The sequence below is a fragment of the Nicotiana attenuata genome, chromosome 5 (assembly GCF_001879085.1).
Source record: "Nicotiana attenuata strain UT chromosome 5, NIATTr2, whole genome shotgun sequence".
Classification (NCBI taxonomy): Eukaryota; Viridiplantae; Streptophyta; class Magnoliopsida; order Solanales; family Solanaceae; genus Nicotiana; species Nicotiana attenuata.
In genome coordinates, this window is record NC_031993.1 from 32,879,444 (window position 1) to 32,895,078 (window position 15,635).

The window sequence follows — 15,635 nt, forward strand, 5'->3', positions numbered from 1 at the left end:
TGGGTAAAATTGTGCAACGGTTATAGCATAAGCCCCAATTATGTCAATCGAACCTTAGTAACATCTACCCGTCAATTAGCCACCTAGGTGATGTCACGACCCTAGTGCCCTTCTTCCCATTAGATACAACCTTAGCAATTATTTCGTAGCATAATCTAGTTTCAATTAGTAGTTTGATAATAGTAGTTTATAATCGAAAAAACCCAAAAATGTTGGAAGTGACATTTAGAACAATTACACGACTCTAGTCTAGATAGATACCCAGCTCCAATTTCTAGCTCTCTGAGGAATTCGATCCAGACCCTCATATCGGGTAAAAGCTATTGCGACCCTCTCTTCCTACTTTATAGTAGTGTGGAGTTGGCAGCGATAACTTTTTGGCGCCGTTGCCGGGGAGCTAACGGTTTTGGCTATCTATTTAGTTAGTTTTGTGTGTTGTTCTTCTTTCCTTCTTTTTACTAATTTGTGTGTGTGATTAATACAGGTACCAAATGGCTTTAAACGCGAATGACCCTCTTGGAAATGTGTTTGCGGGGGAGGAGGTTGATGGAATTGGAGAGGATGAGGTGTCTCTTGTACCTCCCGGGCCAAGACGAGGCCGCCAGGCCAATGCTAATGATAATGTTCCAGACCCTCCTCCGCCACCTCCAAGAGTGGCTCTCAGAGTGCTACCAAATCAAGGGTATGCGAGTGCTATAGTCCCTCCCAGAATCCGGGCGGGAAATGTTCAGATAACCAATTTGATGTTGACCTTACTTGAGCAGCATGGGTATTTCACGGGCTCTGCGAATGAAAATGCCTACAAACATCTAAAAGGGTTCGTGGATACATGTTGGGGTAGCAAGCAGACAAATGTGTCCGAAGATGCTCTTAGGTTGAGACTTTTCCCATTCTCACTCCGGGGAAAGGCATTAGACTGGCTAGAGAGACTCCCCACCATTCCATCACAACTTGAGATGAGTTGGCGGATAAATTTATTGCTAAATTCTTCTCACCCGGGCATATGGCGGCACTTCGAGATGAGATATTGGCTTTCAAGCAAGAACCCACGGAACCTTTGCATGAGATTTGGGAGCGGTTTAGAACAATGGTGAAAGAATGCCCAAACAACAATATGACCGAGGCGATGATCCAACAAACCTTCTATCGGGGCATCAATACTACAAATCAATGCATAGTAAATCAATTGGCCGGAGGTAATTTCATGAAGTGTCTTATAACAAAGCTGGCGAGATTCTTAATGAGATGGCGGATACGTCTTCCGCATGGCAAAGTAGGGCCAATGTTCCTCAAGGTGACCCTACGGTTATTCATTTGCATAAGGAGTTACATGACCATGGACAAGCTATAGCGGAGTTGACAACTACTATGAATCAATTGGCTAAGGCACAGTTGCAACAAGTCCAAAACCCTCGCCAAGTGAATGCTATGGAAAGTGTTAATTTGCTTACCAACAAGAGAAGGCAAAGAAGGCAACAAAACCAAGGGAATTCCGAGCAATTTGATAATGAGTGTGATGGGTTTCAAAATGATGGCTATGATGAGCAAAATGAAGAGGTACAATATGTTAACAACTATCAAGGCAATAGAGGCAACTCTTCAAACCAACAATGGCGACCCCAAGGAAATTGGGGCAATCAACAACAAGGTGGTGGTAATTGGAACAACAACAATCAAGGCGGTAATTGGGGGAACAATAATCAAGGCAACCAAGGGAATTGGAATGGTAATAACAACAATTGGAACAACAATGGTCAAGACAATTGGAACAACAATGGAAACCAAGGCATTCGGGGGCAAGGCTTTCAAAGGCCCCCATGTACCAACAACCGAACAATCCACCCCCGTTCCCTTCTCAAGGATCTAGTTCTTCGGGTAATGATATGGGAAGAATAGAAATGATGTTCGAACAAATGATGAAGAAGAACCAAGATTCCGATGCTCAATTGGCTTCCCACAATACCTCCATTCGGAATTTGGAGGTGCAATTAGGCCAAATCTCTCAATCGTTAAATACTCGCCCAAATGGTGCTCTACCAAGTGATGCGGTAGTGAACCCTAAAGGTGGGAACAATCATGTGATGGCGGTTACAACAAGAAGTGGAAGAGGCGGTGATGTGCATGCCTCGAAAGATAAGCAAGTTGTGGATGATGATGTTGAGTTGCAAGAAAATGATGTTCCATTGGTAGTTGAAGATGTGGTTGAGAATGAGGTGAACAATGATGTGAGGATTGACATTGATGAAGCCGAGGTGGAAACTCAAGAGGCCGTGAACCCGTCTAGGGAGCACATAATTGACATGTCGGAGCCGGTGGTGCCAAAAGCCAAGGCACCTTTGCCTAGACCACCTCCCCCCCTATCCTCAAAGGGTAGCCAAGCAGAAAAGTGACAACCAATTTAAAAAGTTCATTGACATGATGAAGTGCTTATCCATCAACGTACCTTTGGTGGAGGCTTTGGAACAAATGCCTGGGTATGCGAAATTCATGAAAGATTTGGTTACAAACAAAAGATCAATGGATTGTGAAACTATCAAGATGACCCACCAAGTTAGTGCCATAGTACATTCAATGGCCCCGAACTTAGAGGATCCCGGTGCTTTCACTATCCCTTGCACTATTGGTAGTGCAGACTTTGCCAGGGCTTTATGTGATCTTGGGGCAAGCATCAAGTTAATGCCCTTCTCAGTTTTCAAGACTCTAGGTATTGGGCCTCTAAGGCCAACTTCCATGAGATTACAGATGGCAGATCGATCAATGAAACGTCCTTTGGGTATAGTTGATGATGTGCTTGTCCGGGTGGACAAATTCATTTTGCCGACGGACTTTGTGATTTTGGATTGTGAGGTGGACTATGAGGTTCCAATTATTCTAGGGAGACCTTTCTTAGCAACGGGGAAAGCATTGGTTGATGTTGAAGCGGGTGAGCTAACATTCCGAGTGGGAGATGAAAATGTGGTCTTCCATGTTTGCAAATCCATGAAGCAACCCAATAGTACCGAGGTATGCTCTTTTGTGGACATTGTCACAGCTGTGATAGTGGATGACACAAGTTCTATGATCAACGTGGAGGATCCCCTTGAGGCCGTGCTATTAAATCTTGATGTCGATGATGATTCAAGCGGAGTGGAGTGTGTCAATGCATTACATGGGATGGGCTCTTATTCCTATGAGCCGAGAAAATTGTCTTTGGATCTTGAAAACCGAAAAACTCCACCAACAAAACCATCAATTGAGGAACCACCGGTGTTGGAGTTGAAGCCACTTCCTCCATACCTCAGGTATGAATTTTTGGGCTCTAATTCAACTCTTCCAGTTATTCTTTGTTCTTGCCTTACTAACTTGTAGGTTGAGGCCACTTTGGAGGTGCTTCAAAGGAGAAAAAGGGCAATTGGATGGACTCTGGCGGACATCCGGAGAATAAGCCCCGCATTTTGCATGCATAAAATTATCTTGGAGGATGATGCAAGACCTTCCTTAAAACATCAAAGGAGGTTAAATGAAGCAATGCAAGAGGTGGTGAAGAAAGAAGTGATCAAATGGCTTGATGCGGGTATGGTGTATCCAATCTCCGATAGCTCATGGACTTCCCCGGTGCAATGTGTACCGAAGAAAGGCGGGATGACGGTGGTGAAAAATGACAACAATGAGCTTATTCCCACTCGAACCATTACCGGGTGGAGAGTTTGCATGGACTACCGGAAGCTAAATAAAGTGACCCGCAAGGATCATTTTCCATTGCCATTCCTCGATCAAATGCTTGATCGCCTTGCAGGGCGAGCTTTCTATTGCTTTTTGTATGTGTATTCGGGCTATAATCAAATTTTAATTGCCCCGGAAGACCAAGAGAAGACAAATTTTACATGCCCTTATGGTACATTTGCTTTCTCCCGGATGCCATCCGGGTTGTGCAATGCTCCGGCGACCTTCCAACGTTGCATGATGGCTATTTTCACCGACATGGTGGAAGACATATTGGAGGTCTTTGTGGATGATTTTAGTGTGGTTGGTGATTCCTTTGAAGAATGCTTGGTAAATTTGGATAGAGTCTTGGCCCGATGTGAAAAAAACTAATCTCGTTCTCAATTGGGAAAAATGCCATTTTATGGTTGAAGAAGGTATAGTGTTGGGTCACAAAATTTCTAAGCATGGGATTGAGGTAGACAAGGCTAAGATTGAGGTAATTTCGAGGCTTCCTGCACCCACTTCTGTCAAAGGGGTGAGGAGTTTCCTTGGGCATGCCGGGTTCTACCGGCGGTTTATCAAAGATTTCTCGAAGGTTGTGAATCCCCTTTGCAAGTTGCTAGACAAAGATGCTAAGTTTGTTTTTGATGAAAAATGCATGGAGGCCTTTGAACTTCTAAAGCACAAATTGACCACCACCCCGATCATTACCGCACCCAATTGGAGTTTGCCCTTCGAACTATGTGCGATGCAAGTGACGTTGCGGTTGGGTCGGTATGGGTCAATGAGTGANCCGACAGCCAATCAATGTTATGAATGAGTCATCTGAGGGCTCGGCATCCGGTAGTGGGGAATACTCTACCTCCCCCACAGCTTCTTTGTCTGGGAGAGTGCAGAAGGAGACGAGGAGGAGGCACAAGGGGGTGGTGAACCTCAGGTTGGGGGTGTTGACCAAACTAGAAATCCCACTACTTGGGAGGATAGGTTCGTCAGTCAGGTAGCGTTCCACAAGTTTAGGGAATGGTGGCCAATACGGAAACTAATTCTTGAGAGGAGTTTTATTGAACGAGACCTTCTTCCCCTACACCCAAATGTGCATAGACAGTTTCACACTCGAGTGGGTTGGGCGCATTTTCGGAGTGAATGTGTAAAGGCAAATAAGCACATGGTCAAGGAGTTCTATAGTAATGTGGCCCACATCTTGAAGGGCACTAAAGTGACCAAAGTGCGGAACAAAAAGGTGGTATTCACTGGGAAGGAACTTAATAAATACTTGGGGTTCGATGACGAAGATGAGACTCTTTAAAATGAAAATTTGGCAATGGGCGAAGAGGTTCGTCCGTGGTTAGCTTCATACCTAGCAATCCCCGGGTACTGTTCCAGAGTGGTTGCAAGCAGGGACCAAAATTTCTCGGAAGACCTTTAACTTTGAGGCTAGCGGGTGGTTGACGTTTGTATGCAGTCGACTTGACCCCACTACCCATGATCAGACTATTCCACTTGCCCGGGCTGTTCTTGTTGCATCTATTATGGCGGGCTATCCTATCAACGTGGGCAATGTGATGTCCCGTGTCATTTCTACAGTGGGGGTTGAGCATGACCGGAACTATCCTTTTCCCAACACCCTCACTATGTATTTCCGGGACCTAAAGGTGGAGAAGAGAGATTTTGATATCAAGGTCAACCCTATGGCTCCGTTTTCATGGTACAGTTTGAAGGGGTCGGACAACCCCAAGGACAAGAATTACAAGCCGCCTGCCTCTGCTCCAACTAGCCAGTCTGAAGAGCCGGTTGCGGTAGAGCCCTCCACTGAACCTGCCTCCACCACTGTTGAGTTGCCTCCGGGACCTTCCACTACTGCTGGTCATTCTACTTCAGCTGGCCCTGGGATTCCATCTTCCCGGGCCCATCCTATCACTGCCCACCAACTGAGTCAGGCACTTCATAGCTTGAACAACTGGATGTCAGCTGCGTCATCCAAGTTGTCAACACTGTCTTCTAGAATTGCGGCTCAGTCAGCACCACAACCAGTACAGATTCCACAGTCCATTGAGGACACATTGAGGAAGATCCTGGAGAACCAGGAAAAATCATCAGGACTCAGGATGCCTTGTCTAAGGCAGTGGATTCACACGGCAAGGCTCTAAAGGAGCTTGCCAGGGAACACAAGAAACTGCGGAAAATACGGGCTTCTAAGGAGTCTGTGAAGGAGCTTAGAGCAGATGTGGACAAGCTAAAGGCCGACTCATTACCTTTAGACTTGCTATTTGGGGATCCAGCTCCAGCAACAGTACCAGCAGCAGAGCCACAGCAGGAGCAGACACAGATGCTTCCTAGAAAGAAGAGGAAGCTCCGCAGTGCAGATAAGGCGATCATCCAGTTGGCAGACCCACCGGAGTCCTCCTCCAGTCAGCCAGAGGATGCCCCTGATATTCAGCCTGTCCAGGTCACGGCCCCAGTCCCAGCAGTTGAGCAGCAGGAGACCGGGAACCAGTCTGAGGTTCCCACGCATATAGAGGACCCGGGGACCACATATGATCTCATGCAGACGGACACGGCTTAGGGAGTCTTCATATCCTTTCCCTACACTTTTTGTTGCTTATTTTGTTAGTTGGCATTGGGGACAATGCCAGCTTTTATTCGAGGGGGTGCGCCCTTCATTTTTGGATGACTGTAAATATTAATACTATTTTATGCTTTCTTTTGATTTTCTGTTGGTCTGTATAGAACTTTACATTTAGTTACTTTCATCGTACTTTTTATCTTCTTTTTGGGTCTGTATATAAAGTTACATTATTGTATATATTCATCCCCCGTTGTATATTCATTCCCCGTTTGTACATATTCATTCTATTTTCTATTTTTCGTAAAATTTTTCATTTTTAGTTTCTTATATAGGCTCGTAGCTTTTTGTTTTGTTTTGACGCTTGTAATAAGCCTTTGGTTTTCTTAATGCCACGGTTCTTTCCAAAGGTGGAGTTTGTGTGAACCGGGTGGCTCTTCCCAATGATAGATGGCGTGACAACCTTCTTAAGCGTTTGAGTCCGTTTTTGTTTTTTGTTTTTGGTAGTTTGTAGTTAAGGGTACCTTAAGCAAAGCTTCACTTTTGATGCTCTTGTGTCACACTTGATCCCTGGTTTTTCAAAGTTTAAAAGTTGTTGATGATTCATTCGTATTGAGGGCAATTGTTAGTCCCAACTGATGCTCGTTGAGGTTACTTTAGGATAGCTGGAAACTCATGGATTTTACCTTAAGTGACGGGTCTTATTTTGTTTGCTTGAGGACAAGCAAAGGCTTAAGTTTGGGGAAGTTCATAACTACGGATTTTGTAGTGTTTTATACTCCTTCTTGCTTACGCTTTGGTTACAAATTGTTACAAAATAATCCAAAAAGGCTCATAAGTTGTGCTTGATTGCAGGTTTGATCGACAAAGTGACGAAATATCAAGGATCGGCTCAAAAGGAGTGAAACCTGCTCAAGTATCAAAGACCAAGGCAAACAAGCCTAGAACGGACCGCAAAAAGCCGAATGCGGCCGCACTAGATGGTTCAGAGAGTTGGCAAAACCAAGCTTCAGGCAACGCGATCGCATTACACATAGCGTGGTCCGCGGTGAAGGCTCCGCGGCCGCACTACCTTTTTGTGCGGTCCGCGGACAAGAGATTCAGAGAGATGGAATTATGCCAAGTCTAAGCAATGCGGTCCGCGGTCGTTATTGTGCGGACCGCGCCAGCTGCCTTCGCGGCCGTGGTCCATTCTACGCAGTCCGGGGGAGCCCAAGTTCAGAGAGCTCAGAATTGAAGTCAAAGAGCCTAGCGCGGCCGGTCCATTTCATGCAGCCCGCACTGACCCTGCAGGGATATTTTTGTCCAGTTTTTTCAGCCTAGTATAAATAGAACATTTTACCATTTTTAGGTCATCGGTTAATTTCAGAATTGGGCTGCGCTCGTGAGAACAACTTTTGTAGCCATCTTTGGCATCTTAGCTTCCAATTAGCGATAGATTCTTGTACTTTAATTTATTATTTAATTAATATGTCTTGTTCTTCATCTATTTCTTCATTTTCTCCTTCAAGCATGAGTAGCTAAACCCATTAGCTAGGGTTGTGGCTCAACCCTAGTGTGGGTAATTGATGGGTATTGCTCTCTAGGGTTAGATTGACTATGGGTGTTTGCTATTTGGGTTGATTTTATGTTTTAATCTATAAATTGGTGGTTGCAAACACTGATTTGTGCTTTGTGGATTTGACTCTTCTTGAGAAAGAGAGTCTAAGTCTCCAAAATTGACACAACAAGGAATTGGGATGGACTCATGAGAAATGATAGTCCCAATTAACAGGTTAAACCTCGAGAGAGTGATCACCCTACTTGAACCCTATTTGCTTGACCTAATTTGCCTACCCATTTGGTCTCGAGAGAGTCAATTGGGAAAAATCACTCTCTCTACCGAGAGGTGTGAGAGTGGGTAAAATTGTGCAACGGTTATAGCATAAGCCCCAATTATGTCAATCGAACTTTAGTAATATCTACCCGTCAATTAGCCACCTAGGTGAAGTCACGACCCTAGTGCCCTTCTTCCCATTAGATACAACCTTAGCAATTATTTCGTAGCATAATCTAGTTGCAATAAGTAGTTTGATAATAGTAGTTTATAATTGAAAAAACCCAAAAATGATAAGAAGATCAATTAAGAGCATACATGCGATTCTAGTCTAAGTAGATACCCAACTCCCTTTCTAGCTCCCTGTGGATTCGATCCCGACTCTCATATAGGGTAAAAGCAATTGCGACCCTCTCTTCCTACTTTATAGCAGCGTGGAGTTGGAAGCGATCAAGATTCGTGGAAATACTTGAATAATACGATTCTTGAGAGTTGTTGAACCATTGTTGACTTGGAAAGTTGTGATTGGGAATTATCTGGAATATCCATTAAAACACTCTCCTTGATGTCCATTATGCTTACTGCCTTGTTTGTTACGGTTATATATATGCTTGGTAAGTAAGAGTGTAAAGCACGAAGGGTGATGTCGTACCATTGTTTATACATTATCATGTGAGGGAGAGTGTAAAGCACGAAGGGTGATGCCGTGCCATATTATTGCGAGTAAAAGCACGAAGGGTGATGCCGTGCCATATTATTGCGAGTAAAAGTATGAAGGGCCATGCCGTACCACATTATTGAGAGTAAAAGCACGAAGGGTGATGTCGTGCCATATCATTTGAGAGTAAAAGCACGAACGGTGATGCCGTGCCATTTCATTTATATTGTTATGTTTGTATGTTATGGTGAGGTCATGGCACGAAGGGTGTTTCCGTATAGGTGAGGACGAGGGACATGCATTCTAATGTGATATTTGTTTTCCCGTGTATACGGTTGTTCCCTCACTTTGAAATGTTATTGTTGTTTTTACATATTTGGTGTGACTTGTTGTTATTGTCCTGTACTTGACTTTATCTCAATTGTTGTTGCACTGTCCATGTCCTTTACTTGCTTAACTTGAAATTACCATGTTTATTCCTGCTTTATAATTATATTCATGTTGTATCTGTTCTGTTGCACTTTAGTATAGGCCTTCCACCATGTTAGCCATTCATGCCTTTACTTGTTAACTTGTAAAGAACATGTGTTTTCTTCTTAATTGTTATATTTGTACTTAGGCCTCCAATATGCTAGTTAATTAAAGTTGATATTCCCTGTCTTCCAATTGTTGTTGTTACCACGTGCTTTCCGCTTAGTCCATTACTATGATCCCCATGTGTTTCTTTGTCCACTGTTGTTACTGGCGTTTTTCCTACTTAGTAATTCCTATTATTGTGTTCTTGTGATATGGTTGGTACTGTTATATGATTACTTGGAAAGGATGAGTTGAATGCACGAAGGGTGTTGCCGTGCTAATTGAATTGTTTCGTAAATTTATTTATATATGGTGAGGATGAGATAAAAGCACGAAAGGTGTTACCGTGCCATGTGATTTGAGATTTTGACATTTTAGACATGTGTCTCATACCAGGGAAGATCGTAAATATTCTACTGTGGTTCTTCATAATATTCATTGTCTGACTCGCCGGGTTGTACTTGATACTTTTATCTGTTTTACTTTGAACTGCTTTACTGTTAATCTAATGTACATGTTATTTTAATAAGCATCTTTTTAACTAAAGCCTCGTCACTACTTCGATGAGCTTAGACAAAATACTTACCAATACATGGGGTCGGTTGTACTGATACTGCACTTTTGCACGTCCTGTGCAGATTTTGGAGCGGAGTTGCTGGTGACATCGGGTGCTGATTCAGAAGATGCTCGTTCGTTTAGATATAGCTGCCACTTGTTCTTGGTAGTTTAGGTTATTGCAAATCTATTTATGTAATCTTCAAACAGAACGTGTATTTGTTTGTATCAGCTGTGAAATTCCAAATCTTAGAAGCTCGTGATTCGTACTACCTGGTCTTGGTATATTTGTAAACGTTCAGTTATCTATTTTCTATTCTTTTATAATCTCAGTTGAGTGGTATTTTTTGTTAGTTGGCTTACCTAGAGGGTTGAGTTAGGTGCCATCACAACTTGTGGTTTTTGTGTCGTGACAAGGTGGTATCAGAGCACTAGGTTCGTAGGTTCTATGAGTCATGGAAAGTGTCTAGTAGATTCCTGCGGATCGGTTTGATGACATCCATACCTATCCTCGGGAGGCTACAGGGCATTTAGGAAAAATTTCCCTTTTCTTCTTTCCTTAACGTGCGGCCTTGTTTCAGCTTGAAACCTATGACTTTGGCTCTTCCTGATCGCTCATATGTGATGTATTGCGCTTAGTATTCGCTATGTGCCAACGATGGATGATGCTGAAGATAGATTACGACGGGCTGTGGATGCTGGATCATCATCGTGATGTGTTGTCTAACCTCTAAAGCAGATGTAGTGTTAAATTTTCTAGTCGTTCATTTGTTGTACGAGGCGAGTTTATATTTCTAGTTGGTAAGTGCAGTTTTGGAAAGATTGGTTGTGGCTTGGCTATTGGGATTAAGGTAAGTTCATGGCAAAGTGTCGATTTGAGTATAACCGGTGGGCCATCATCTGCATGATGAGTTTGGATCGTGTGTCTCATATGAGGTGACCTATGGCTTCGAGCTAAGTGGTGGAGGGTGCAAATGACGATCGGATTGTAGGATCATAGGTTGTACCAATTTCAGGACCGAGAACTTTCATGCTTATTTCTTTGAGTGGGCATATGTTGGTGAAGCACGGGTTGCTCAACGCGTACTAGCTGCGTATTGAAGATCAGAATAAGATGAGTGGATTTATGGACTTTTGAAATTGTCTACAGAGTAGCGAATGGTAATTGAATCCGCAGTATTTCCTTGTCAAAGAGGGTCTACATGTCAATATGGGGGTGATGTGAGGAATGGCTTCGGATTCCCAGAAAATCCCCTTAGGACGGGTATATTGGGTTGAGTTATTTTCAGGTTGTCAGTCTTCGTGACTCGGTTGAGTTGGAGGTGATTGGTTCTTATTCCTAGAGTACGTGTTAATGAGTTTCGAAGGATTTATCATGGTTATGACCACGGTTGGAGTTGATGATTTCTACGTGTATAGAGGCTATATTGCGTGTGGTAGCGTTTTCCTGGATTGGGTTAAATGAAGAAAAAGTTCTAGGTTGATGGGGTGTTCCATTTGCTTATGGTTCAGAGTTGGCTAAGAGATTTCGTAGTGTTGCGAGTGCCATATTAGAGGCGATGCGCCGTGTGGGGTTGAAATTGCAGGTATAGGGTTGCAGATAGTTTCAGAGGGAAGGATATGAGTTCTTGATGTCTTGAACGATTTCGGGTGTCTAAGGTTTGGCTGGCACTATGTGTCCCTATCGGAGTAGAGTTCGCCTGTTGGCAAGTACCACGCGTTTTGACTTATGGGTGTTTTTCTGTGAGATGACGGAGTATGAGTTACGTGTCAGCCATTGAGTAGTGGCGTTGAGATTGTGTATGGAAGTTTTGGTATTCGTGAGGCTCAGAGACTGAATGTTCTTGTTAACAGACTATTCCTGAATTTCGAGTTAAGAAGAAATGTAGAGGATTGGATGGTTGACGGTAGGTGTTAATGGAAAGTTGCTATAGACTTTTGGAGGGTTTATTACATGTTGGAGGAGGATCGGGATTTGGTTTGGGGATTATTTTGAGCCTAATGAGAATGTGTATTCTGTATCGGATAAGACCTATTTGTTTTGCGTAGTTATTGCCACGAGTATATCATCGGGCGAAATGGATGTTATTCGCGCCATGGTTTGTGTTATATATATATTTCTCTCTCATACTATGACGGGTTGTGAGTGTTACATTATTCTTCACACACGTATTGTGAATCAGTTTAGGCCTCATGGCATTATGGGCGAGGTAGCCTTTGTGATGTTGATTTGCTTATTGCACCATAGTTGTGCTAGTCTTTCTCACTATTGTTTGTTCCTAATAATTTTCCCACAGTCATATTTTTGTGCACTCGGTTGTGCTTGATATTGACGCACATGTGATCAGTGAGCCCAAGCATTATGGCTCGAAGGGTACCCTATGTGGATTGATATGATGGGATCGTGTTGCACGCCGCAACGGTACAGTGATGAGATGTGGCTCCTTATTTCTATTTTATGTACGTTTCTTTCACCTTGTTGAGGATAGTTCATAGTAAAGAGCAAAAAAAATTCCCCGCCTGTTTAACTTGCTTAGTAGTTATCTTATTTAGAATTCTTAATGTTATCTGTCATGTCTGAATTATTAGTTGTTAGTGTGCGGAACCGGGTTGCGTGTGGCTCCATATGATTATTGTTGGTGCTTATCGGTGTGTCTACTTGTATTGGTTGATATGAGGTTTCTAGACCTGAGAATTACGCTATGGTATTGGGATGAGGAAGGTTTGGAAGGATAACACTATGAGTTGTTGAGGATTTGAACAATGACCCTGGTCGGGAGAGTAATTACTTGGTTTATTGACCAGATGAGTGGTTAAGCGGGTATGCGTGTTTCTTTCATAATCGGTAGGGTATGAAGGTTTTGAACGAGGTTCTCATCAGTATGAGGTTTGCTACCGGCATCGGATATGTTTTGGATTTAGTTTGGGCAGTAATTGTGGTCAACAGTTCCTACTGTGAGTGTCGGAGTGATGGAGTATATCATATGATTACATCTTGGGTTATGGTTGTGACTTGATACAGCTTTTTTAGATTTATACAACGTGTCGATGTGGGATTCGGGTCTTACAATGAATTTTGGATGTTAGAGATTGAATTCTAAGGTTTAAGGACCAAGGTATAAATAAGAATCTCTGATTATGCTATGTTGGCGGGCTTAGGTGGATCAGGGTGATGTGGGATCACCCCCAGGTTTATCTTAAGTAAGGTTACACCGTGATTTGATAGCTTTGGAACGGCTCCTAGCACGTTCGAGGACGAACGTGAGTTTAAGTGGTGGAGGATGTAACGACCCAACTGGTCGTTTTGAGTATCTGCACTTTGCTCGGTGATTTAAAGCCAAACTTTGTGTTTCGAAGCCTCTAGAGACTCATTCTAGACTTCCTTTATTTGTGTGCGCAGTCCGGGTATTGACCCGGGAGGCTTATATGCAAAAAAAACTGATAAAAACAAGAATTTTTGCCTAAAAAGTTAATTTTAGTTGATTTCAGTTAACGTTTTGAGTAAATGGACCCGGACCCATATTTTGACGGTCCCGATGGGTCCGTATTGAAATATGGGATCTGAGCGTATGCCCGTAATCCAATTCCGAGGTCCCTAGCTTGAGTTATGAATTTTTATTGAAAATTAAAAGTCTGAAAAATCTAATGTTTTTAAGAATTGATTGAATGTTTGGCATTGTTGATACCGGGTCCGTATTTTAGTTTCGGAGTCCGGTACAGGTCAAATATAATATTTTTGACTTATCTGTGAAATTTGGTGTGAAACGGAGTCGGTTTGACGTGATTCGGACGTCCGGTGGTAAAAATAGAGATTTCAAAGATTTCTTGAAAATTTCATTTGATTTGGTGTCCAATTCGTAGTTCTAGGTGTTATTTTGGCGATTCGATCGCACGAGCTAGTTCGTATGATGTTTTTAGACTGGTGTGCACTTTTGGTTTGAAGTCCCGATGGTCTTGGGTGTATTTTTGGATCATTGGTCTAGAGACTAGTAAAGTTAAAAAACTTGGGAGTTTGACCATGGTCAATATCAGGTTAAGAAGACCTCTTTCCAGTTCTTTGAGTGCGCGAGCAGGTCCGTAGCGTGTTTTATGATTGAAATTCATATATGGTTTGTGTCCGGGAGGTTCTGGATGAGTTTCGAGGTAGTTTCGGATCATTTCGGAGAAGTTTGGGTTTTGCTGGTTTTTGGTGCGACACTGTTCATTCGCAATTGTGAATCTTTTATGCAATTGCGAAAACACTGTTCATCCGCAATTGCCAACCATTTGTGGCAATTGAGAAAACATTGTTCATTCGAAAATGCGTAGTTAAGTTCGCAAATGCGAAAGTGCTGAGAATTCCGAATTTTTCTTTATCTTTTCATATTTTGAACCCTAGCTTCGAAGTGAGGCGATTTTGAGAGGGGATTTTCATGTCAAATCGTTGGGTAAGTATCTTTAATCAATTCCCAACTATATTTCATGAATATTTAACATCAAATTCATGGAAAAACTATGGAAAAATTTGGGGATTTTGTCAAAGTTTTGAAAAATGAAAAGTTGAGATTTGAGAGTCAAATATGACTCGAATTTGAAAACAAAACACATATTTGAACTCATGGCGCTATGGGTAGTCAAGACCTACCTTTGGATCCGGGTTTTGACCGGGCGAGCTCGTGGTTTGACTTTTGTTGACTTTTTAGAAATTGAATAAAAATCATAGCTTTATTAATTGAAATTGTTTTCTCTTACATTGTGTGGTGTATTCAAGTTGTCATTGGCTAGATTGAGTCGAGCGGAGGTGAATTCGTAGAGGAAAAGGCTAAATAGAGTGTTGGATTAGCCGAATTGAGGTAAGTGTTTTGCCTAGCTTTGTTGAGGGAATTTTTTCCCTCCTATTTGTCATTGTTTGCTACATGCGGGGGTGATACATATATGAGGTGACGAGCGTAAATGTATGTGCCAGAGTTAACCATGCTCGAGGGGGGTGGATTATGTTATATTTGTGTTGTAGAATTTTGTGACATTCTGCTTAAATGCCTTGTTTATCAAGACTTAGTTTGTTATAACTTGATCAAACTTGATGGAAATTGTAAGAGTACATTGATGTATCTAATTCGGTCATCTCTATGCGAAATCATTAATACACTACTATAACCAATATTCTTGAGATGCTAGACTCTATACTTGTGTTGTGAATCTATTATTAGATTCGTGGAAATAATCGAGCAATACGATTCTTGAGGGTTGTTGAACCATTGTTGACTTCGAAAGTTATGATTGAGAATTGTCTGGAATATCCGTTAAAACACTCTCCTTGATGTCCATTATGCTTACTGCCTTGTTTGTTATGGTTATATATATGCTTGGTAAGCAAGAGTGTAAAGCACGAAGGGTGATGCCGTGCCATTGGTTATACATTATCATGTGAGGGAGAGTGTAAAGCACGAAGGGTGATGCCATGCTATTATTGCGGGTAAAAGCATGAAGGGTGATGCCGTGCCACATTATTGAGAGTAAAAGCACGAAGGGTGATGCCGTGCCATATCATTTGAGAGTAAAAGCACGATGGGTGATGCCGTGCCATTTCATTTATCTTGTTATGTTTGTATGTTATGGTGAGGTCATGGCACGAAGGGTGTTTCCGTGCAGGTGAGGACGAGGGACATGCATTCTAATGTGATATTTGTTTTCCCGTGTATACGGTTGTACCCTTACTTTGAAATGTTATTGTTGTTTTTACATATTTGGTGTAACTTGTTGTTATTGTCCTATACTTGACTTTATCTCAACTGTTGTTGCAC